Source organism: Canis aureus, chromosome 8, assembly GCF_053574225.1.
Source record: "Canis aureus isolate CA01 chromosome 8, VMU_Caureus_v.1.0, whole genome shotgun sequence".
NCBI lineage: Eukaryota > Metazoa > Chordata > Mammalia > Carnivora > Canidae > Canis > Canis aureus.
In genome coordinates this window covers 31361956-31389331 of record NC_135618.1, presented here as the reverse complement: position 1 = coordinate 31389331, position 27376 = coordinate 31361956, and the positions used below count along the sequence as shown (strand labels likewise).

General features: G+C 34.4%; 1 pseudogene; it reads right to left on the bottom strand.

Moving 5' to 3' along the window:
* Positions 1-11464: 11464 nt before the first annotated feature.
* On the bottom strand, positions 11465-12629 carry LOC144318067 (pre-mRNA-splicing regulator WTAP-like; annotated as a pseudogene).
* Positions 12630-27376: the final 14747 nt, after the last annotated feature.

The following is a 27376-nucleotide window of genomic DNA, read 5'->3' as shown; positions in this document are numbered from 1 at the left end:
ATGACTCTGGCACTTGCTTTGATGGAGTACATGAATGTGGATTAAAAAACGGTCTTTAGAACTCAGTCTGAATGACGCAGCTACTGAGATACTGCATTATACAGCTCATACACAGAACTGCATGAATGGCATAAAAAATATGGAAGTCTGGTTTCTCCCCCATGCATCCCACTTGCATTTCCATGGCTACTATAAACACAGGTTTTCAACAGCCTGCTTCTTCTTCCCTTCCCTGTGGAAGGGGAAAACGGTTACATTAGCATAGTGGCATTGCAATAAACATTCTAGGAACTGAAGGGATCACTACTCAATCTATCCAATTATTAGATTTTAATATTCTATATTTTGGGGGATAATTAAAAGAAGACTCTTGTAGAGAGCATAGACTTTTTAGGATGAATTGACCAAATTTGGGTCTGTTTTAAATGACCCACTCAAAAAGTGAATGCCATTTCTTAACTAAAATCTCATCTCCAGTTTTTCTGGGACACAATACCTGAATAGCCAACATTTCCTAGACTTCATTGCATTCTGTAGCCACGTGACTACAGAGGTGTGATTTTACATCATTTGTGGGGCCCAGTGTAAAATGAAAATACGTGGAGAAAGCAGGGGTAAAGGGCATATTCAAAAAAAATGGAAAAGTGTACTATGAAAAGAAATGATATATAAAGTGTTTCTCTTTTTTTTCTTCTCAACTTATTGCAGTATTTTTGTATTTGCTAATTCATGTCTTTCTAAGTAAAGAAAATACAATTTTTAATTATGAAATGAATTTTATTGTTCACAATCATTTTGTTAAATACCAGTTGAAAAGCATATATAAGGTCATTTAATGCACATAAGGAATAACAGAAATTTACAAATCAGATTTCATAGTTATTACACAAATATATATTTCATTCTAACTAAGAGAGGGAAAATACTTTTAAAAACCAATTCAATTGTTATTTATTTCACTTCTTGATACGCACTCATTCTACCAATACTATCCTTAATGAATGTATTGATGAGTAAGTAAAGGACTGAATGGAGAAGAATGTATGAGTTTCTGTATCTTTCCCTTCCCTTCTATGTCATCATTTAAGTATAAATAAAGACAGGAAATTAACGCTAGTGAGAAAGGATACCATAGAGTTCCTTGATTGTTTTAGTATCTTAAAACACTTTTGCTTTCTTTCTGCATTTAAAAGAAGTCCTGGTTCAAACAAAAGGTTTGGACTATGGGCTATTAGCACCTCCACTTGCTCAAACCCAGAAATATATGCTTAATATTTACTTACCTGCATCTTGCTGAACTCCCATCCATGGAGGATCCACCATAATTCTTTATGTATGGGACATTGTGAAGACCCTATGCAAATAGTGTAGTAAGAAATGGCAAGCACACATATTGTGTGAATGTCCTGTGGTCACCTGTACAATTGACTGTCCCATGAAACTCATTAACAAACAAAAGTTCAAAGACAAAAAGTATTCAGAATTTCAAAGCATTAAAGTAAATGTGGGGCTTATTCGGTGATTTTTTTTTTCTTTCTACAAGTTCATTTACATTTGGCTTGAATCTTGCAGTCATTTCCATAACACAGTAAAATATTTAATCTTTTAACAATTTGTTTCATTTTCATCTTTGTTGGGTAATTCCCTCTTTTGGTTATCCATTTTTGTAAAATAACATGTGGGTTTATCATTAGGACACAAAGAAACAACACAACTATCTGATTTGCTGTCTGTGAATGAACTGAGTAATAGATAGGCAGTGACCAATCAGTGGCAGACTTTGAAAGAAATAGTGATTAGTTACTGAAAGTGATAGCATCTTTTGTGTTTTACATAGAGACTTATGGACTGAAAAGCTAACTGCAAAGTACATACATTCTGTATTTACTCATTTTTTGGGGGGGGGGGCTGGGTACAATATACTTTATTGATGGTACATGACAAGGTAGGGCTCCCCAAGCCCCTCCCCTTCCTCGGGGTCTAGAATGTAAATTGGAGGTCAGGAGATTCTCAGTGTGTTGGGGGATTAAGTTGGAGCAGGGACTCCCCAGCAGCTGAGGGCCTCTCTCTTCCTCTTGTTCTTGCTGGATCTGGTGGTCCAGGAGGCTCTTTAATGGGCTATGGTAACTGTAATTTGAACAGTGTTGTTGGGGGACTAGTGTTATTTAACTAAACAAGAGTAATTGATATTTGTGCATATTAGAACCATGAAAAATGAGGACTGCTTGTATTTATTTTATTTATTTACTTTTTTCATAGTGTCAAGAATCTAAGAATGGCTTAGAGTTCTGGTTTGGGGATATCATTAGGTTGCAGTCAAGATGGAGACAAAAAAGTTTTACATCTTAAATGTGTAAAGATGACAGTAATATGAATTCGAATATAAAATATTGTTGATTTAATGTAACGATATAATGTCATTAGGCAAGTTATGAAATAAGAAACATAAAAGGTCATTATTTATACTAGTAAAATACTTAACTCTTCCAATAACAAAACAATTGCAAATCAAACAAGAGCAGACAGTTTCTTGCTCTGCAGATTTTTATAATAAGAAACAATACTGTTAACTAATATTGATGAATGTGGAATGAATGTAGAAATAGACACTTTTGTATAATGTACATAAAGTACAGGCTATAAGAAAAAAATATATTCCTATCATTAAAATTTTTTCTTACTCTTTTATCTACCACTTTCCCTTGTAGGAAAATATACTAGGACTATATTATACAACTGAAGAACATAAAATCAATAGTGTTACTCTAACAACTAGAATTTCTGAGATGTAAGTTCTACTCCCAAATTGTTGGGCTCTTTGTAAAACATCCATTTGGCATGCTTTATAAGCTAGGCCTTATTTTAAAATTCTGCATATATAAAGATAAATAAGACTTGGTGCATGCTTTGAGAACCCTTAAAATTTAGTGTGTATATGGAGCAGTATGTATAATATAATATTGCAGCAATTAATTTTGCTATATGTCTGCAATGAAAATAGGTTTCTGTCTCCTAAAGGATTGGGGCCTCAGGTAAGTGCATAAGCAAGAACAGAGGATAGATGTTTTCTTTTCATGTCCTAGGCAGAAGCATTTGAGCGCTAAAGCAATAGGGTGCGTCATCCTTTTTCTACACAGCTGCTGAAGCTCTATTGCAAAATAAGTTCTTGGTATTTCTCTTGACCATGAGAAGCATCGCACAAGTCGATAATGTCTCTGCTTTCAAAACTACGTTGGAGGAAGAGTAATAAAATTCTTTAAACTTGTATTCATTTTATACTTCATATTTTTTTTACATATAATCTTTTGTCTTTCACTTTTCCACTACAGTTCATGGTTATGATGTACATGAGAAGAAATCATCTCTGCTAATCTACCTGAGATAAAGGAGAAGCAGTTTGAAACAGGTTAAATGTTATTTCCTGAATTACAAACCACAGAGATAAAGGCTTCTTAAATTCCAGGTTTTCTGATCACTACTTCATTATGGTTGTTTTTGTTTGCTTACATTATTTCCCATATGATTTTCTTTGACTATCGCTTTGATTTTTTTTTCCTAAGGGAGGAGGAGTATCTTCAAATGAAATAAAAAAAGAAAAATACAGACAATTTTCAAATATGCATTAATTACAATTGAATGTATTGTGTAAACCACTGTAACTTAATAAGTACTTATGCTGCACAGAGAAGGCAACTGTAGCAATTATTAAAGGCAACATATGGCAGGTGCCTAAAAGCTCCAGGGTGACAAAAAACATGACTTCAGCTCATTATAAGTATTTTCTAAGATCCCCTTAATTGCTATAGTAATTAAAATTTACCAATTTTTGTGAAAATGCCAACTGACTTATTATAATAGAGTGAATATATGCTTTCTATTATTAAAATTATATAAAAATGCACATTTCAAGAATAATTAAAGGTCTTTTTCCATATATCTATATTTGTATTTATATTATATATCCATCTATATCTATCCATATATAGAGTTATAAATATCTCTCTCTCTCTACATAAATAGGTAGTGCCTGACTCTGTGTGTGTGTATCATATAAAGAAATCTTAGAGTTAAAATCCTTCTTTAACAAAGTCACCGTGTCTCATTTTTATTTTCTACACATTGTAGCCTGTTTTTCAGTATTTTCTAATTAGTAATATATACAGTGTGGTGTTTGCAATCTATTGGTAAAGAGTAATAATTAGCATTGTGAAAATTTATTAATTCAGATCAACAAGACAGCTCCATTTTCCAGATCACATAGTACTACTGGTAACACCACTGTGATTAAAAGAAATGTTTGCTGGATTAAAATACAAATGAAAATATAATAATGTATTAACATTTTAATTCTGGGATCCCACACAACAGGGTAAAAAAAAAAAAAAAACAACGTTCCAAAAGCAATTGGATTTCTTTTAACTTTAAATTTCTTATGTTGTTAGATATTTCAGGTTATTGGATACCCTTGAGAAAAGTTGTTTTAACAGTATAATTTTGAATTCATGACAACATAACCACTTGAAATTGGTTTTTAAGTTAGGGTTTAGTTTTTATTTGTTTAATCAATCCAAGGTTTATGAAACTCTTGGAGGCCTATAAATAGCTAGAACCTTTAAAAAAAATACTTAATATTGTAAGGAAAATGTTTTCCATAAATTTAGTAAAATATGAACACTAGTTCTTTTATAAATTATGGTTCAAAATGGATTAGACAAAAATGTAAAATGTTTTAAAATGTGGTAAAATATGTAATATCTTAACCTAACCTGAATTTTATATTTTTAAATACTCAGATTGTATCAGTTAGGGTTCTGTACAGGAATACAGTTCACTTTAGGGTTTTGTTTCTTTTTTGTTTTGCTAGCAGAAAATGCAAATGTTTATGAAATCATAGGTCACCTCTGGAAATAGGGAGTTTGGGAACATATTGTCTTAGTGAACCTCAGTAACTTTGAAATTTGGAATCAAGAAGCCACTGCTACAACTATAGCCCAACATCAACAAAATGGTGACTAGACATCCAGAATGCTGAGGTCATCTAGCTCCATAGATTTTTTATATGAATGAAGCTTTGATTGGTCAGTGAACTGTAGCAACTTCTAGATATAAGTCTATCTATAAGACTTTGTTTGAGAACAGAAATGTCCGGGGTATTTCAATCAGAGTTACCAGGATCACAGAAGCCAACCTAAGAATTTAAACAGAGGAAATTACTGAAGATAATTTGTTTTCTGAGAAGCCAAAGGAAGCCAAGATTAAAAACCAAGAAACACTTTTATTCCTATTAAGGAAAGATAAAGAGGAGATGTCACTAGAGTTTAGAGACCACAGTTATCCAGTAACCATGATAGGTTTCTCATTTTGGTGTGGGAGCCATGGAGAAGTTATATTAGCCATTAGAGATAGAGCCTGATGCAGAGAGAGGGAGAAATGCTCTAGATCTTCCTTCTTCATGCCACTCAACATTCTGACTTTGGCTTCCATAGGCTAGAAATGTGGAGAAGCCAATTAAAATCTAGCTTCAAAATACTGGCTGCCAGTTTAATTGGCAGAGCCCAATTCACATCATGAACTCAAATGAAAAAAGAGTGGGAAAGGAGTTTCCAACTTTCCAGTCTATTCTTTATAGAAAGTCCTACTAGGCTAGTAGAAAGATGCTTAGTGCCAGTTCATCATACCCAATATATTTCATCTTAATATATGTCCTTAAATTTCAAGACAATAATGTGTTTTTTGCAATAACGTGTTTTTAGATAACAAGAACACATATATCTGTTAAAAATAGGAAGATTATTGTCCCTTTACAATAGGGAAAGACCTTCAAAGATAGCAACTAATTATTCCATATCTGAGTGAAGTTTATTCTTCTTCCATTTAGTACAATTCCTCTTTTACAATCAGCAACCTCAAGGCTAAATGATAAAGCTACTACCAATGTAACTCTTTTTTAAAAAAGATTTTATTTATTTACTCATGAGAGACACACAGAGAGAGGCAGAGACATAGGCAGAGGGAGAAGCAGGCTCCATACAAGGAGCCTTGATGTGGGACTCAATCCCAGGAATCTGGGATCATGCCCTGAGCCAAAGGTAGACGCTCAACGGCTGAGACACCCAGGCACCCCCACCAATGTAATTCTTATATAAAGTGATAGCAGAGACAGAGAAACAAAATTGGCATAAATGCATATATATTAGAAAAATGTGAATAACTATTACAGAATTCTGGCTATTTATAAGGTTTTCCATTATCCTTTCCATTTTCTCTTTGCCCTCAGTTAGCAAGCACCTTAGCTGCAAAAAAGTTAACTGACATCCACATAATGGTCACCTTGTCTACTTGAATAGCAAGAACATCCTATGCCACTGTAGGTTTTCTTGGTTGTTTGGTTAGTTTTTATGTTTGATTGCTTTTTTTTTTTTTTTTTAATTTAAAGCACTTGAATTCAAAGCATTTGAGAAGCTTATCCCTACGAGCTGTTTGATAAATGTATTTTCACCACTCCTCCAATAGGATCATTTCTAGGTGCTTGAACATCTGGACACAACGAGCTGCATGAGCATCAGTGTCCTGCGATCATCTCTTCTTCCTATCAAACTGAGAGCCTACCTGTACATTCACAACTTTCTCTAGTAGGAAGATTCCCTTTTCCTTGAATACAGATGTATTAAACCAACAATATACTCCTGACAGATGCTTTTGCAATCTATGGTGCTTGGTCCAAATATTTTCTTGTGTGGCCAGGTGAGGGTAAGTACATGGAGAGAATACACTATATAAACAATCTATTCATACTGATAGTGCCCACCAAGTCCTATCTATATTTACCACTTCCACATAATGCTTTATGTTACATATACTTACCCTGATGTCCTGGTTAGACATATATAACATCTAGTTCATTATAGTTCATATTACATCTAGTTCCATCTACGGTGCCATAGATTCACTGCACACAAATGTATGATGTATCATGTTCAGACAGTCAATTTCCAGCAAAGTCCAGTACCAACTTCCACTATAAATTAAATCTCCAAAATATACTTTTATCTCCTTTTTAATTTATGAAGAATAATAAATATCAAAGGTGTTACTGATTGTCAGTGAATTGATTGATTACTTTTGCTTCTCTTTGCTTTTAAACATGCAATGTGTTTTATCCAATCTAAGCTTTAAGTCACCAGAAGCTATATCATCATCATCATCATGATTATTTGGTTTTTGTTAAAATTTCTATATGGTTCCCCTTCTATATAATTCAACTCTTCTGGCTTTATAGGCATATATTTTTGAGAAATAATCTCTACTACCGTTATAAGATCATTTTTAACAAAGATTCCTTGATGAGTGTTTGTTGAACCCTCATTAATGTGACTAGAATGCTTATAAAAGAGATCCCAGAGGGCTGCCTTATCCCTTCTGTAATATGATGACACATTCCATCTGTGAACTAGAAGCTGATGCTCATTAGACACCAAGTTGGCCAGCATCTTGATTCTGAATTTAGCCTTCAGAATCTTGAGATATAAATATCTGTTATTTAAGCCACCCAATCCATGGTGTTTTGTTATAGCTTCCTGAACAGACCAGGACATGTAGCATCTTTGGAAAACAATATGGTGGTTCCTCAAAAAAAATTAAACATAAAATTACTGTATGATGCAGCAATTCTACTTCTGGTTATTTACCCCCCCAAAATGAAAGCAGGGTCTTGGCAGATATTAATACATTCTTACTCATAGTAGCTTTATTCAAAATACGCAAAAGTTGGAAACAACCCAAAAGATGTATCCATTCAAGAAAAAATGAATTAAATTTACACACAATGGAATATTATTCAGCCTCAAAAATGAAAGTCATTTCTTCATGTGCTACATGGTTGGACTTTGGAGACATTATGCTAAATAAAATAAGCCATGTACATATTTTATTTGAAGAATTGTTGGTTTAAATCTTTTGTCCACTTTATAATTGGGTTGTCTTTTTCTTAGTGAGTGGTAAGAATTCCTCACATATTTTTCTTTTGTCACTTTTGCAGTTGGTTGCATACATTGGAAACTATTGCCCAACTTAAGATCACAGATGTTTACTTCTATGCTTTGTTATAGAATTTTCATATTTAGCTCTTTTTTAAAATAATTTTATTTATTTATTTATTCATGAAAGACACAGAGAGGAAGAGACCTAGGAGGCAGAGGGAAAAGCAGGCTCCCTGCAAGGAGCCTGATGCGATACTGCATCCCAGGACCCCAGGATCACAACCTGAGCCAAAGGCAGATGCTCAACTACTGAGGAACCCAGGTACTCCTCATATTTAACTCTTTCACTGGGGTCTACGATCCACTTGAGCTCATTTTTGTGTGTTGTGTGAAGCATAAGTCCAAATTCATTATTTTCCTGTAGATATCTAGTTATCCAGCCACATTTATGGAAAAAACTATTTTCTCCATTGAATTGTCTTGGGACTTCTGTCAGAAATCTATTGGTCATAAAGATAGGGTGTATTTCTTGTGTCTTAATTCTATGTCATCATCCATATCTTTTTCTTTGCCAGTGAAACACTACCTTGGGTTACAGTAGGTTTACAGTGTCAATTGAAATGTGAATACTTGAAACTCTTTTTTTTTTTCAAGAGAATTTTGGCTATTCTGGATCCTTTGAACTTCTATATAAACTTTAAGATAAGTTTTCCAATTTCTGCAAATCACTAGCAAGAATTACATAGAAACTGCATCCAACTATACATCAGTTTGGGGAATATGGCCATTTCAACAAGTTAAATGATGAGTCAAACGTCAAAGTTAAGTCTTGAATCATGGGACATCTTTCTATTTGTTAGATATTCTTTAATTTCTCTCAGTGTGTTTTGAAATTTTCAGTGTACAATCTAGCATTTCTTCACTTAAAATTATTTCTATTTATGCATTTTTTGTTGCTGTTATGAATTAAATTGTTTCCTTGTTTCATGTTCAGAGCATTTATTGCTGGTATACAAAGGCATAGTTGGTTTTTGTAAATTGATCTTGGATATTGATTGCCATATTGCTGAACTTCATTAGTAGTTCAGATAATGTGTGTGTGTGTGTGTGTGTGTGTGTGTGTGTTGTGTGTGTGTTTATTCTTTTGGATTTTGTATATCCAAGATTGGGTCGCTTACCAATAAAAATGAGTTTACTGGGGATCCCTGGGTGGCTCAGCAGTTTACCCCCTGCCTTCAGCCCAGGGCCTGATCCTGGAGTTCCGTGATCGAGTCCCACATCGGGCTCTCTACATGGAACCTGCTTCTGTGTCTCTGCCTCCCTCTCTCTCTCTCTCCCTCTCCTCTCTGTGTTTCTCATGAATAAATAAATAAAATCTTTAAAAATGATTTTATGAACTTCTTTTTTTATAATCTGAATGCATTTTTTTGTCTAATTGCCATGGCTAGAATTTTCAGTAAAATGTTAAGTAGAAGTAGTAAAAATGGATATCATTTTTTTTTGTTCCTGATTTTAAGAGGAAATATTCAGTCTTTCTTCATTAAATATCCTGTTAGTTGTGAATATTTTGATATGGTTTTGATATACTTTCTCAAACCTAAAGGATTCCATGTATTTCTAGTTGTTAAATAGTTTCATCAAGAAAAGGTGTAGAACTTTTCAAACACTTTTCCCGTAACTGTTGAGATGATAGCTTTTATCATGTATTCTATCCATATATGGGATTACATTGATTTTTGTGTGTTAAATCTACCTTACGTTTCTGGGATAACTCTACTTAATCATGGTGTACAATCCTTTTCATATGTTGCTGGATTCAGTATGTCAGTATTTTACTGAGGATATTCATCATTTATAATCATAAGGGCTATTGCTCTGTAGTTTTCTTGTAATTTTTTTTCAAGACACATTTAATTCAATATCAAGAGTGAAATACAGGGGGACCTGGGTGGCTCAGTCAGTTAAGCATCAGCCTTTGGCTCAGATTATGATTCCAGGGTCCTGGGATGGAGCGCTAAATCCTTGGGCTCAGTGGGGAGTCTGTTTTTTCCTCTACCCTTCCCCCTCCTAGTGCTCTTTCTCTGTTTCTCTCTCTCTCAAATATATAAAACATTTTCTTTAAAAAAAGAGTGCAATACAAAAGGCCCAAATAGAATGAAGGAAACACATTCCCTATTAATACCAACAACAGTTCTCTTTCAAAATACACCTACTAAATGGAATGGGGGGATTTAATTTCATTACCGGAAGAAATAACCCAGTGAGTCTCATCGCAGCCAATATTATTATACAATCTAGTGACAAGATGAATGTTTATAACGCTTCCAACAGTTTCTACCTGAAGTTTGATACCATACCTTTATGTTTGTATAGTCCCCAATAAGATCATCTGCAGCATTAGCAACCAAAGAACAATCCATTGATTAAAACCAGATGTTTCTAGCAGCAATGGCCACTATAACCAAACTGTGGAAGGAGCCTCGGTGTCCAACGAAAGATGAATGGATAAAGAAGATGTGGTTTATGTATACAATGGAATATTACTCAGCTATTAGAAATGACAAATACCCACCATTTGCTTCAACGTGGATGGAACTGGAGGGTATTATGCTGAGTGAAGTAAGTCAGTCGGAGAAGGACAAACATTATATGTTCTCATTCATTTGGGGAATATAAATAATAGTGAAAGGGAAAATAAGGGAAGGGAGAAGAAATGTGTGGGAAATATCAGAAAGGGAGACAGAACGTAAAGACTGCTAACTCTGGGAAACGAACTAGGGGTGGTAGAAGGGGAGGAGGGCGGGGGGTGGGAGTGAATGGGTGACGGGCACTGGGTGTTATACTGTATGTTAGTAAATTGAACACCAATAAAAAAAAAATGAATATAAAAAAAAAAAAAAACAGATTAAGTTTCAGTCAAGTGATAGAGAGCCCCAAACTAAATGGTTAAATATATGAAGTACTTGTACTGACATCTATTATTTGATTCGTGACTATTAAACTGGTTCTTAGCAAATAAAAACTTTTAAGGCAAAATTTACCTCATTTGAGTTTTGACCAAGACGTTCAACAACAATCACAGTCTCACTGGCAACACGGAAATACGGTGTCTCTGTCACTATGCTCAAGGTTAAGAGCAACGTGCATCACATTTTTACATTTTATTAGAATTTTAGGTGTTCAAGTCATGATTTTAAATCTCTAGGTTTTCGGGGCACCTGGGTGGCTCAGTGTTTGAGTGCCTGCCTTTGGCTCAGGACATGAACCTGGGGTCCTGGGATGGAGTGCTGCATCAGGCTCCCTCTGCCTACGCCTCTGCCTTTCTCTCTATGTTTCTCATGAATAAATAAATAAAATCTTTGTAAAAAATAAATAAATCTCTAGGTTTTCATTCTTCCAAATTGAAGACACAGTGTGCCACAGGCTTGAGATTCCCATTTTTCCACCTTCTTCAAACAGAAACATTTCTCAAGTGTTTACAAGTTTTAGAAGAAGTTTTCAGAGGTAGCCATTTCTTTGGAATAGTCCCATGCCATTAGGCCTCTGAAGCAAGGGGTGGGGAAGAGAAAAAAAGCTAACACCAAGTTTCATTTGGTAGGTTTTACATTAAACATTATAAGCGGGCAGCCCGGGTAGCTCAGCGGTTTAGCGCTACCCTCAGCCTAGGGTGTGATCCTGGAGTTTGGGATCGAGTCCCACATCAGGCTCCCTGCATGGAGCTTGCTTCTCCCTCTACCTGTGTCTCTGCCTCTCTCTCTCTCTCTCTCTCTCTCTCTCTGTCTCTCTCCGTGTGTCTCTCATGAATAAATAAATAAAACCTTAAAAAAATTTATAAGCTGAATAGTATAAAAATGTGGTTTTTTTTGTTTGTTTGTTTGTTTGGCTCAAAAAGTCTGAGTCTTGGTGTGGAAACCAGTATGTGGCTGTCTCACCACAGCTTTCTCCTCGTGGAACTATTGGGGAAGTCTGGACTGGGGAGTATGATTTGTTTACCTATCAGGTGTAAACTTCCAGGCACTCAGTTCATTTTGGCTTTGTTTCAGTTTGTCTTTATTCTATTCCAGTCCACCTTTCATTTTTAGGAAAAAACAAGTTGACCACTGGTTCTACCATTGTTGATCTCAGTTGGGCAATGCTAGGCTGCTGGACTTGCTTGAGCTACTTGATTTGAGTAGCACACTTGGATCTCTTGCTTCCTGGTTGCTGGTCATGGTACAAGGATGTTTTCTTTCTGAGCAGCCTCTTGTTGTTGCTTTAGTTTTTCTTCAGACTCCCTTAAGCCAGTTACATCATTAGAATTAAGATCTGTGTACTTGCCCTCCAGAGCCTAGACATATGCTTCACACTCTTTCCATCTCGGAGTTAACTCATCATGTGGTATGACTTTTTTTTTTTTTTTTAATTTTTATTTATTTATGATAGTCACAGAGAGAGAGAGAGAGAGGCAGAGACACAGGCAGAGGGAGAAGCAGGCTCCATGCACCGGGAGCCCGACATGGGATTCAATCCTGGGTCTCCAGGATCACGCCCTGGGCCAGAGGCAGGCGCCAAACCGCTGCGCCACCCAGGGATCCCCTCATCATGTGCTATGACTTTGAAGTCTGTTGTACTCCTTGGAAACTTTTTGGGAAGAGGTTTCTCCTTGGTCATTTTGAATCCTTTCCAGAGGCAGCTGCCGCCCATTCACACTGCTAGAATTTCACGGCCCAGGCCTCCAGAATACCACACACTCCATTTTCTCTTGTCTGCAAGAGCGATACCACACTCCTCCTTTTCCCTTGCCTGCACCCTCCTTTATTTGTGGTCTCACGGACATCAAATGCTGCTTGTAGTTTTCTTGTAATATTCTTGTCTGATTTTCATATCACAGTAATAGTGATCTCACAGAACGATTTGAGAAGTGTAATCTATCTTTTGGAAGAGTTTGTGAAGGATTCCGATGAAGTCTTTTAAAAAATGTTTGGTGGAATTTATTAGTGAAGGCATTTGGGCCTGGATTTCTCTCTCTAGCTCTCCTCTCTGGCTCTTGGTCTCTCTCTTTTACCACCTGGAACTCTTTGCTTTTTGCAGATCTATTTAGATCATGTATGGGGCGCGATTTGGCTTTAATTTGATCCAAATTAAAGCATAGAAGACTGCTGTCTTAATGAAGATTAGCAATTTCTCTTCAATAGTTGATTTTTATTTTGTTCTGTGCCTTTAAATGAATACAAGATTTTTGAAATTGTAATTGTAGTTCTTTTAACATATTTTTGTGTTTTAGAGAGAATTCACACAGTTCTTCACTCTGCCATTACAGAAGGTGATCTGGGCCAGAGGAAAGCTGGTTCTATCTAGTGGTTATTGTGAAGGTAGAAAAATTTGAGCCAGTAATATTTTAGGAAGAATCTTCATGATATAAGAATATGATATTTTAGAAATACCTAATAATCAATGAAAAGATAAAATATATAATATCATTGATTTTATCACAATCTAATTATTGTAAATGGAGACAACAATTAGATAAACAGTTATGGATAGATGATGAAACTCCTCTTTGTAAGATATTAAAATGGGTCACAAACATTTGACTACCTGAACTATTTCATTAAATATCTGAAGTTACCGTATGACTTACAGGTAAACTCCAACTTATCCTAAGGCTGAGGGCATCAGCTTTCTAAGGCAGATGATTAATTAATGCAACTTTTGATTCCAAGTTTAATAATTTATTTGCCTATCAATGCCACTATAAAATCCCTGAAGCTCTTTACAAAGGTTGCAATGAGATAGAGTTAGCAGGTGCTACTAAGAGAATATACAAGTTTCCTTAACAAAATGCCAGAAGTTGATTGTCGACCAACTGGGGAAGACCTATGAGATCCTTCCAGTGTACACAAAAGGAATGAATCCATAATTAAATTACAGTTAATCACAGATGGTTATTTTACAGCAGGTGCTCAACTTTGAAATCGTAGCTCTGGACTATTTTTGTTCCAACATGGTGCTCAATCCCTGTTGGTTATCTGGCAATATTTTGTGGTTAGGAAAATGTTTAGATATGGTGGAAATTTTATTTTATCTTTTCCATAAATACATAAAATATTATTTCATATAAACTTTCATGTAAGTTTTATGAGCATATACAATATTGTTTTGATATATTTTTAAAAACACTGAAAAATATAGTTTATTTATTAGATTCACAAACCTCCTTGATTCAGAAACAATAGCCATTCAAAGGTATTGGTAGGATTATGTGAAATAGCAACAAAATTTTTAATATTCAAATTTTCTCAAGTTTAAAAAAATAATCTTATATAGTCAACAACACCTTCAATGACAAAATATAGGCTTATTCTTATCACATTTCTCTTTCAAACAAGTTAACAAAATAAGCAAAATACAATATAACATTGCATCATTCGTCATTAACTATCATAATGTACGAAGGGAAAGAATGGGATAGATCATTTTTTCTATGTTTAAAATTAACACTAACGTTCTGTAAATAATAACGTTGCTCAGCAAAACAGATCCTTCTTCTGAATATCATAAATATAAAGCTGATCTGAATGCATCTATTTCAGGGTCTAATTATTAAAGATCTATTAAATGCAAGATGCTTAACTAAATACAAGTTGTAGTTGCATTTTCAGTTTTGGGATTTCATTATGGACCTATTAATTTTTGACATTCTTATAGGTAGCCACTAATTACCCATTTCTTCCATCTCTCTCTCTGTTCCTTTCCTAATTCTTGGTTTGGAAAAAGGAGCTGAATATGAAATACTCCTCTTCCTAATTGCTTTGGCATTGCTTTCTGGCAATATTGCTTTCAATCTGTTATTTTCTGTAATGATCCAAATAGGTATTTCTGTCTCTCTCTCTCGTTCTTTCAGTCTCTCACTCTCTCTCTCTCTCTCACACACACACACACACACACAAGCACACACACACACAAGTAAAGAAAGACATCTACAGCATCCCACTGTAGGAGAATAAGCCTTCTTCAGATTTTTGGAAGGACACTGGAATAGCTCTTTCTAGGTGAGAAACATGGAATGATAAAAAGCAGTGTAGTGTAAGATCTGCGAACACCATCACCACCTGCGGGACTTTGGTCAGATTGAGTCAAATAAACAGAAACAAAGGAATCATGTCTTTCATCAAAACATATTATTCAGAAACCTGAGATAAATTAAAATATTCACAGAATCAAAATAACAACATTTCAAATAAAGGCTCTGGCAAAGAAAAAAAAAAGTTCAACACCTGTGTCAGAGTCTGACCTTTGACTTCCTTTCCCAAAGAAAATATTCTTGACTAAACGGAACCATGAAAAAATAAAAAATAAAAAAATAAAAATAATAAACGGAACCATGAGCACACCATTATATATATCATTTTTTTCTTACTTCTCTTGCCACTTAACAATACATGTGCTTTCCTTCTTCCTGTAATGACTTTCCCCTACTTTTACCTACAACTGCATGTCTTTCTCAGTTTTTTCTACCCCCAATTCAAGTCAGTAATACCTCTAACACATAAATTACACAGTCACAAGTTGTATCAAGGAAATATTCCCAGATGATACCTGTTCAAGATTTAATCATTTGATGTTCCGTGTTGTTTTTAAAACACTCAATATTTGTGCCAAAATGACATTTCTGGTCCGTCTTGAAATTTTCTTCTTTTCCATCAACTGTGTGCTCCTAATTTAGGGAGCGATTACATCATATCCTTAGTAACCCAGCATGATGCCTGTCGCATAGGTACTGGTACTGAATAACTTGTTTTTTTTTTTTTTTTAATAATGAGTAAATATGTTATGCTAAATAGTAACAATTTTGTGGCTTTAAATATTTTCTTTCTCAATTGCTTTCTATTCTTACCCATAGAAAAGAAATACAAAGTAAGAACATTGCTAGTAAAATAACTACTAATTTGAAAAACTAGAGACCTTTAATATATTTTTAATATGTAGTAGTTACTAGCTGTGTTGCCAATACAGAAGATGTGATTTTCCTTTTTTAATCAGAGAAAACTATGGCTATTGCTGTGTCGAATCTCTGACTGTTATATGGAAATAAAAATATAATGCACATACACATTCAAACTGGATCCAAAGGTTGAGAAAAGAATAGCTTATCTAACCAATATCTAATGGTTAGTTTATTGCTTATGTCATTTCAAAAGCTATTTAGAATGGGCATTTATCATCTTTATTATAAATCTACCTACTAGAATTATTTGTCTGATGTGTACATTTTACAGTGTAGGTTTTAACAATAAAAGGTACTTCTGGAGGTTTTAAGAGATTCAGTGTACAAAACAGTCCCCATACCTGAGTCAGTCCCATACCTCAAATAAATCTTCTATAAAACCAGGTAGATATAATGGGGTCTAATATCACCAATTTCACATTATCTACATTTTAAAAACCCCTCAGTAAGTAGCATGCTTTGAAGACAAAGATTATATTTCCTAAAAAGCTACCATAGCAACTGATTTCCTATTAGTCAAAATTATATTTATATTTATTTATTAAGTATGTTTTCTATGGAATGCCAGCTTTTAAAAATTACAACCTTATTAGTCATCATGATATCGGAGCTGTAAGCAGATCTACCCATATATTCTCACTGACAAAATTATTGAGGTATAAATTAGTGAAATGCTTTGACTATATTTTGTAAAATGTTATGGAAATAGTCAAATGTATATTTCAAATTTACTCATTATAAATTGCATTCTATATTTTTAATAAAAATTTCTATGCTTTACATAGTAGAAACAAACCCATAGAATGCTTAGATAGAACTCTTGTCCTCTGGTGTTTTCATGTGATCAAGTGCTCCAGCATTCTAATCTACAGAACAAGGATGATTACTAAGTTAAATCCAAGTGATTAATTTAATGAGATTGTAAATGCTAATATTTTGGACACAATTGATGACATATAGGTCCTAATAAAGAAGGTAGCCGATAGAATATAGTTAATGGCATTATAATAACATTGCACGATGGCAGGTGGTAACTACACTTGTGAGAATAGCATAACTTATAAACTTGTTGAATTGCTATGTTGTACACCTGAAACTAATGTAACATTATGTGTCAACTATACTCAGATTTTTTTAAAACTTGTAAGTGTACTTAAAGTGTGTATACTCACTTTTTTACATAAGAAAAAATAAGCATCTGGAGTTACAATGTCTCAATCCTTGATCCTCCTTTACAGAAAACCTTAAGTATATGGAGAAATTCTTCACTTGTGTATTAATGAAAAGTTCACAAACTGATGTTCCAATGGACAAATGTTACATTGTGATCTTTTTATTAAAGGAATTGCACCAATACTAAAGAATTACAAAATTAACAGAAATGTGTAAATTATGTTTTTTTTCTTAAGAAGTCTTCTTGTTTTCAAGTTTTCTTCTTGAGGTCTCTTTGAATGGTTATCTGTTTTCTGGTTTACATAACTTATTCTCCTGGTGCTAAGAGTGATTATTATTGGTCATTTATGACAGCTCTTTCCCTGATGTATATCTTAGAAAAAACACTATTAAAAATTGGAAAACAGAAAATAATCTGAGAAGTCTGAAGTTTTTTGTAATTGGTACAAAAATATTTCTTTAGGTAAAAAAAAATGAAAGAATCTATTATTTTGGAAAATGTTAAGTGAGTTACCTGGGGGTATGGGTAAGATGATGAGAAATGAAAAGTTCAACTCATTTCTTGCATATACCACAACAAAATTAGATGGAAAGTTGTTTGCCAAAGAAAAGAGTGTTGGGATATGAATGAATCATAATAAAATTATAATAAAACTATATTCAACGAAAAACACAGTAAGGTCTGTTGAACATCAGACAGGATTGGAAAGTGTAATCTCAAGAAAATCTTATAATCAACTGGGAAAAATGTTAGAAATAAAGACAGAGAGCTGATATCTCCATAGTTTGGACAACAGAGATATTACATAGATATTTATGTACCTTAAGAGGCAGAAAAAAAAAAAAAACAGAAAATTTTTAAACGATGTAATGAAAAAGAAAATCTCTGCACAGATCTGTTTATGAAAAACAAGAGACAAAATAAAGTTGTCATTACAAGCATATATTTATAAATATGTGTATGTGAATTAGTATTAAAGTTGTTTTGATATAAAATATATAAGAAAATTAGTTATGGGTAATAGAAAGTGATATGTTAAGAACATGAAAACACATACACATTATAATCTTTAAAAGTGATTATCAATAACATACTGCTCATCCCAATTAGAAAACTGGATATGTGAGACATGGAAAAACTGTAAGTTGGCTGCTTTCTTCATTAACAAAGCTGACATGCAGAAAGTGATTCTGACTAGGAAGGGAAATATAATATTTGAAATAATTTCTGAGTATCTCAGCATTTGCCAGGAAATCAGGCATCTTCAGTTTATTTATCTTATCATCGAAAATAGGTTAAACTCCTACTTTGTACCAGAAACTGCTCTAAATTTGGGGGGTACAAGGGTGCCTGGGTGGCTCAATCAGTTACGCATCTGCCTCCAGCTCAGGTCATGATGCCGGAGTCTGGGATCAAGCCCCTCTTTGGACTCCCTGTCAGCAGAGAGCCTGCTTCTTCCTCTCTCTCTGCCCCTCCCTCCCCTGCTCCTGCTCACTCTCTCTCACTCTCTCTTTCTGTTATGCTGATGAAAATAAGCCAGTCAGTCACAAGGGTGAAAAGGATGGTGCAGAGCAGGGATTAACAGAGCAATGATACCTTCTGTGACTTGAAGGTCATGGGTACATTGCATAAGTAGAGAGTCTGGCCTAAAATACAATCAGAGGGCTGTGCATCCTAACAGAAACAAAGGCAATGCATATCTTACATGTAAAGATTCACAGAAATTTCTTTTAAAAATATATTATTTATTTATTTATTCATAAGAGACACACAAATATTGGCAAGAGACAGAGGCAGAGGGAGAAGCTGGTAGAGGGGAGCCTGATGTAAGACTCCATCCCAGGACCCCAGGATCATGACCTGAGCCAACCACTGAGTGACCCAGGTGCCCCCAGAAACAGCTCTTAGAGCCCTACCTCACATTGATGTGGCTCATCACTACTGATATTTCAAATTTCTGAGAGAGTCTTGGTGGCTGTAAGGTCATATAATTCTAACATGGCTTCTCACACTATTTTCCATACATAGTTATACCTTGATTTTAATTAAAGTCCATGTATGTCGTATAAATGCTTGAAAATAACTTCTGTTTCAACTAAAATGCTGGAGGAAAATAAAAATTTATGTAGCTGCCAAAAACAAAAAAAAAAAAGAGAAGGGAAACATTAAGTTAAAAAAAATGAGATTATAAATGTGAGAATAAATCAATTAGGAAATACACGTAAATGAGACCAACATGTCTATTTAAAAATTCCTTATTGAGTAAAAATTATTCCTGAAGTCAAATATAATAAATGTTTCTAAAATACAAATGCAAATTTAAATAAAAGATGGTCAAATATCTACTAAACTAATACATTAAAAATGTTTATCTTAGAAATACTTTGTTTGCAATAGTAGAATCCACTCAAATCAGCTTTAAAAAGAGATATGGAGGGGCACCTAGTGGCTCAGTCAGTTGAGGGATGACTCTTGATTTCAGCTCAGATGATGATCTCAGGGTTGTGAAATTGAGCCCTGCATCCAGGCTCCCAGTCCAATGTGGAGCCTCCTTAGGATTTTCTCTCTCTCCCTCTCTCACTGCTTCTACCCCCACCACAGGGTGTGCTCTCTCTAAAAAAAAATAAAAATAAAAAAAATAAAGATTATAAAGTAATTGCACTGATATAATGCTCTGTTATTAATTTTAAATATATATATATATATTTAAACTAATCCTTTGGAAAATAAAATTTCTGGGTTGCCTGGGTGGCTCAGTGGTTGAGCATCTGCCTTCAGCTCAGGTTGTAATCCTGGAGTCCCAGGATCGAGTCCCACATTGGGCTCCCTGCATGGAGCCTGCTTCTCCTTCTGCCTATTTTTCGGCCTCTCTCTCTGTGTCTCTCATAAATAAATACATAAAATATTAAAAAAAATTTTTTTAAGAAAATTGCTAAAAAGTAATAAAGAAAAAAGAGGTCAAATTACAAATTATGCATGAAAAGTGTATATCATCGCAGAAAGAAGAAGTGATTAAAAGATAATTAGATTCATAAAAAATACATAGTAACAATTTGGAAATCAATAAAAAGAGTTTTTTAGAGATTTTATTTTTTTATTTATTCAGAAAGGTATAGAATTAATATGATTATACCTTATTTGCACACTGAATTTTATGTATGTACTGAAATTCAACAAAACAAACCTAAGCGAATGAGACGACATAACATTTTCTATATGAAGACACACATTTTTTGCTAATAGGCTATAGCTTCAACACAGTTATAATAAAAATATGATAAAATTTTAATCCCAACTTATATCTTTTGGGCTAGGTTTTTTGGAATCTGAATAAAAATATTTTAAGTTCCAGAAAAATAAACATGTGACAATGCTCAGATAAATGTTTCCCCTTCAATTTAGTACATCCTTAGTACTTTTTTTAATTTTTTTTTCTTAGCAAGAGAGAGAGCACGCATACATGCATGGGGTGAGGATGGGGTGGGGAGATGGAGTCTGGGGGATGGATGAGGTCAGAGGGAGAGGAATAATCTTAAGTGGGGGTCCATGCTCAGCCTGGAGCCTGACTTGGGCTCTATCTCAGAGATCATGACCTGAGCCAAAATCAAGATTGGACCCTTAACAAACTGAACACTAAGGCGCCCCTATACTTAGCTTTTTTTTTTTTTTTTTTTTTTTTTTAATGAACTGGATAAACCTGAGGAATTAAGCATACTTCCTACTCTTAAAGAGCCTAAAATCAGATCTCTACACCAAACCCTATTTAATAGTATTATATAAAATCTTTATTATAGTCAATTGCTGTTTAATGTTTTGTAGAAACTAAACACACTGGAAAAGAATACTTAATCATTTAATGATTTGTGGTAACAGGAAATACAAATTTAGATTTTCACACACTATGTAAAATATTTAACTGTAAAACCAGAAAATACAGAAATATTGAAAGAAAGTATATATCTATTTAATTATGACCCTAATAAAAAATATTTTAAAAATAGCTAGATCCAAATGAAAAAGAAAATTGAAAATGTCACAATAAATTTAGAAGGCAAAGGATTGAACATATTTTGTCATGGGTTAACTTCTATAAAATTATTATTTATTTATTTTTTTACTTCTATAATATTTAAATAAACTATACAAAAGAAAGAGGAAGAAGCTGTGTAACTTGAAAAGAAAATAAAGCACACAATTAGAATTTTGCTAAAGATGAAATATAAACAGCTGACAAGTAAAACCATTCTTCAACTTCATTCTGTGTGATAGAAATAATAGTTATAAAAGATTGAAGAACCTACAAACAATTCACTTCTCAAGATTTACTATCGCTTTCCCATTGATTATGTCAAGAGATCATATAGCTGCATCCCTAAGCCCTGTTGTCTTGCTTCCGCAAAATTGCTTTCCAGGGTTTTGCTTTCATATTTTCAGCTTGTTGAGGTACTCTGCAAAAGATAGCTTTATGAAAGCCAATGAAGGATGCCATTAGAGTCTATCAAAAAGCTTCAACAGAAGATTCTTTTTTTTTTAAGACTTTATTTATTTATTCATGAGAGACACACAGATAGAAAGGCAGAGACCCAGGCAGAGGGAGAAGCAGGCTCCAAGAAGGGAGCCCGATGTGGGACTCTATCCCAGGGCTCCAGGATCAGGCCCTGGGCTAAAGGCAGCACTAAACTGCTGAGCCACCTGGGCTGCCCTCAACAGATTCTTAACAAGAGATTAATGTTGTAATTGAAAGGAGCTAGATTGCCTATGCTTGTGTCCACCTGGAACCTCGCTACATGACCAAACTGGGCATAAAGGCCTTTGCAGATGTAGTTAAGGTGAGGGTCTCAAGATGAGCACATATAGGACTTAGTCCTAAACCCAGTGACTGTGTGTCCTTATGAGAGGAAGAAGAGGGAGGCTACAGGTAAAGAGACACAGAAGGGAAGGTCATGTGAAGATGAGGCATATATTGGAGGGCAGCCACTAGCCCAGGAGGGCCAAAAATTTACAGCAGACATCAGACAGCTGGGAGACAGACATGAAATAGAATCCCCCTTAGAACCTCCTACCCCTTGATTTCAGACCTCAGGCTTCCACAACTATGGGACAGTACATTTCAGTTGCTCTGTAGCCTGAGGAAAAAAAATATACTACCTTTGGCATAATAAATCTCTTATTCTCTCTCTGACTCATTGTCTTCATTTTTAAATGGTGATAATTATAATATTGCCATCACATTTTTATAAGTATTAGAGAATATTCTAATACTTATAAATTAAGTAATAATATTCTAATATATTCTAATATAGAATAATAATATTCTAATACTGCTCTGAGCACAGTATCTAGCACAGTCTAAGCACTCAAAAAGTGGTGGCTATAATTTTTATTATGGGAGGTGACTTTTTAGGGAATGCTTGGAGCAGCAAGATCTTGGGTTATCTTGGCAGACTGTCTCGATTATCTTGGCTAGACTCCCCGTCCAGATGTGTAGGGGAAATAGGTCTGGAAGGAAGGTCACTACCTGCCATGTGTAATGTGTAGTCACCTAATTTAAGAATGCAGTATGAGGAGAGAAGAATTTGGAATTTATATCCACAGATTAGAATATCAAAAGGACCACCATGCTCCACAGTTTCTGTATCTCAGGAAGTACTCCTCATTCTGTTACTTTTCTGTGGTATTAAGACTGCATTTTTCCCCATGCAGTATGTTAATGAACAGGGAGGAACTGCACATGGGTCTATGGTGATATTTTGTAGTTAAGCTTTCTCTCTGATGGTCGTTGTTTTGCTTGGTAATTGTCTCTTCTCCTAGTCATCCAAGGTAACCACTCTCCCAGGGCTAGTGAGGAAGACCGAAGTCTTTCACCTAATTAAGGATTACAATTTTGCCAGCATTACCTGAGCTGACGCATTCTAAATGCGTGGTGCACTTGGGGCAGTCTGTTCCTGAGGCAGGCAAAAAGGGGGTGTATTGTCTCAAGAGAATTATTTTAAATAGCAATGAAACTACTGAAAATTGGTCAACTTTGATTACCACAGTACTGAACAATGTTAAGCAAACTCAGTGATGTAATAAACACTCCACCTGGATAGTCTGCTTCCATAACTCCCCAGTGACATGCCATCACCAAAGCTCCGGGGATAGATTGTGGGATGATCTCTTGATTTTTTTAAAAAATAATTATTTATTTGAAGTTCTTGTTTTACTTATGGAGAAGTATCTCCTTTTAAAGTGATAAGCACTTAAGTCAGTCATACCTTTTACTCCAAAGAGACTATTGCTCATCCCTCTGGAAGTTTTCTCTTCTGTGAATTTTGTTTTACTGCAAGTTAACCTACTCTTGCCATCTAGCCATTTAGAGATCCAACTTTCCACCAATTCAAGTGTCCTTCAACTCCCCTGGAAGTTTCAGTGTCCTGCACACAAAGACTTATACTTTGCATCCTTGAGAATCATGAGACTTTTTCCTTTCTGGTTTAGCACTTATTTCAATATGCGGTACACTTCAGAGATCATTACAAGCTCCTCAGATGAGAAAAATTACAGATTTTTAGAAATTCAACTCATGCTACTTTTCTTAGTTGTAATTCTAATTTTCAAGTAATCCCAGAATTTAAAGAAAAAGCATCTCTCTCTACATTCATAAAAATATTAAGATATAAGCATATGATTATTTAAAATGCAAAAAAAATGTAGAACTATCTATCTCTGAGATTAAGCAGAAAGCTAGAATCTGTTCTCCTATCCCTTAGAAAAATGCCAGTATTCTTCAGCTGCAAGTGACAGAAGCTCAACTGTCCAACTAGTGTAAGCCAGATGAAGAATCCCTGCACCACACACCTGGGCAATCCAAAGAATGAAGTTGAGTTCAAGAAGCTGAGCTACATGTAGAGAAAAACAAGCATACTAACAACTATGCTGTTCGAGCTCTGTCTCTTCATCTCTGACCTTTACTCTCTCATGTGCTGGCAACTTTCATAGAAAGATCTTCCTCTGTGGTAGAAAATATGTCCACCAGTTGAACTAAGCTTAGCCATCCTTGCAGGTAGTCATTTCAAAGTAAAGGTGGCATCTCTCTCCAAAACGTAGCAAATTTCCCAGACAGAGTAGTGATTTCTCATCCTTAAGTCATGTGTCCATTGCTGAAGAAAAAAATCATTGTTGTTAAAAGATAGAAATTTAATTGGTAATCTAAATCACAGGTCTACTCGTGTGGCAGGTGAGGGGGCATTATAATAATACCAAACCTATTAAATTGGAGCTGTCCACTACCAATCAAAAATGCTCTTTTCTCTTTCATCTTTTACAAATAGCTTCCTGTTCTTTTTCTTGATAACGTTTACCAGTTTCCAGGCATATAACTCTTAGTTTGCTTACTCACATTGCCTCCCTTCCTGACTATACTGCAGTCTTAAAAATGACAGCAATCATATTTGTGTCCACCAATCTACCTGGTGCCCTGCAGAATATCTTATGTATGAAAGGTTCTAATAAATAATATTACAAAGTGAACCATAGCTAGAGTGGTGTTTCTTACCTTGGGGAAAATTATCATTATCTATATGAATTTATTTTTTGTTTTTGACTATTCAGTACACATTCTGAAACTCCTGCCCACACCTGCTAAATCAGAATCTCAGTCCTTTCTCTGCTTTGGGAAGAGCCCACCTTTATCCACTGATTCTAATGTTATATATAGCTATGCCAATTTACTTGTCTGTATTAACTGAATTATTGTTTTCCATTGGGGATCTTAAAGTGACTGTGGACTAATAACATTATTCAATTTAATTTAAAAATATAAATATAAATGTACCAAAGAAAAATTTCAAATTCTTCTTTGGCTGTTTCAGGAGCCAAGTTACTAGGGTGACTCTCTTGAGTCGTAAGATAATAAAGAACCATGGTTCTTTTTTGCTCATAACATCCTGGCAGTTAATATTGACTATACATCCTTCCCTGTGCATGGGAAATTAAAGTATTCCCTGTGGAACTCTTACTCTAAGAGGTATATTTTGGAAGTGCTCCTGTGGTGTCATATTAAATACTTTTTCCAAGTTCCTCTGAATTGCTTTTTCATTCCTGTTCGTATCATGTTCCACATAAATACAGTGACCATATCATTTATCTTCTGAACTGGGATACATTTGAGAAAGAAAGGGAGCAGTACTATACTTTTGTAGCAGACATACCCCAGGACTGTCCCAGGTTACCCTATACATAACAAAGAAGCAGGGAGAGAGGCATCACAAGATTATGTAATGTTTAGGGATTGGTTTTAGCTTTTGTTGGTCCATGACTTCGAATATACAAAACTGACACTTCCCATTACAAATTCAAGATGTACTTTTCATTATTCCAAATCACTTATAAGTATCAGAGAAACTGTTCTTCTTAGAGGCATGGAGAAGGGAAGAGAAAAAATGGTATTTTAAGATGCTTTATTGGAAAAAGCGGAAGGAAAAAAATCTAAAATATTTTGAAATGTCTATCATGAGAATCTAGCCAATTATATCCATAATTTCAGATCCCTAGGAGAGACGGAGGGGAAGCAGGGAGGAACAGATTAAAGACTGTTGTTGTGTATTTCATTTCACTCAAAATCTGTATGAAAATAAATCTCCTCTAAAACTCAAAATACTATCAGGGCTACATAAATCTACTCATGAATAAACCCCCATATTTAACTGATGCTAGATATATAAATCACCTAAATGAAATTTAACATGTTCTGATGGCTCCATCTTCAAAATAATGTATATGTTTATGATAAATATTAGGTTTTAATAAATTCCTTAAAATGCTAGTGTCTGAATATCTATTACAATAAAGTGTGTAGTAATGCAAATGAACCAAAAAAAACTACCAATTTAATAATTATAAACTACTCATTTGTTTTGTAGATGCTTAGGTTTTTTTATTCCTATTATAACAAACTCTCATTACCAAAATTTAGTGGTATTTTTTAACGTATATTAAGATGAAATTATAGTGAGGCAGTGATTTGCAAATATAAGATTAAAATACTTAGTACTGTGATAGTCCATAGAGAATACTTATTAAATGTTACATATAATTATTTTCATTTTTATTACCAGCTGCTTCTTAAATTTAACAACAAAAAGAAAAACCAGTTTAACACAGAGAAGAATATATCCAAATAAAATTGCTTTTATCCAAAAACAATAAAATACAAATTATAAAAAAAGCTATGAAATAAATATTATTAAGTAGCATATGTTTCTGTGATAAAGTTATTATTGATTTTACTTTTCTTTTAAGATTTAATTTATTCATTCATGAGAGACACACAGGGAGAGGCAGAGACACAGGCAGAGGGAGAAGCAGGCTCCATGCAGGGACCCCGATGCGGGACTCCATCCCAGGAACCCGGAACCATGCCTTGAGCTGAAGGCAGATGCTCAGCTGCTCAGCCGCCCAGGCATCCCAACTTTATTTAGTTTTTAATCAGATAGCCTATCTCTTCATATTAGCATCGGAATTCTTAATGTGAAATTTGATTGCCACTATATGCATTTTGTTGTTTTTCCCCTTATGCTTCTTTTGTAGCCCAACAAAGCATATATATGCTTATCAAATGAATAAAACATCAAGTTTTGTGATATAAAGTCAAAGTACTGGGAGTACAAATATTAATAAAAATATTTTAAAAGGCATTTAGAAATTTGGATATTTTTGGTTCTAATGAACTTAAAGTCTTGTTCTTGGGATTATCAATGCAACTGATATAACTGAATAAATGAATATATGTATATGAATATATGTATATATATATATATTCCTCCAATATCTTAATTGAATTATATCATACATGGCAGAGCCACCAAAGTGAAATTATATTCAGGCACGTTCTCACTGATTATACTGTCTAAAAGATTGATGGGACAGTATCATTCTCATTTTTTAAGAAAAATAATCCTTTATATTCTTTAAATGTAAATGACGTTCTAAACCACAGTGTGAGGTGACTTCACAATTATTTTGGGGATTTCCAGGAAGCAAAGGAGCCATATATTTAAAATGCATAGATTCAGATACATTTGGACACCATAAATTATGATTTATGAACCCTTCTATTGTTTTTAGAAGGAATTCTTATCAAAACTTAATAGCCTATAGACTTCTGTTTCCTTCTCACAAACACATCTACATATTTTCCTAACTAAGAAGTTATTTAGAAGTTAACTTTAAAATATTTTGGAACTAAATTTTGAT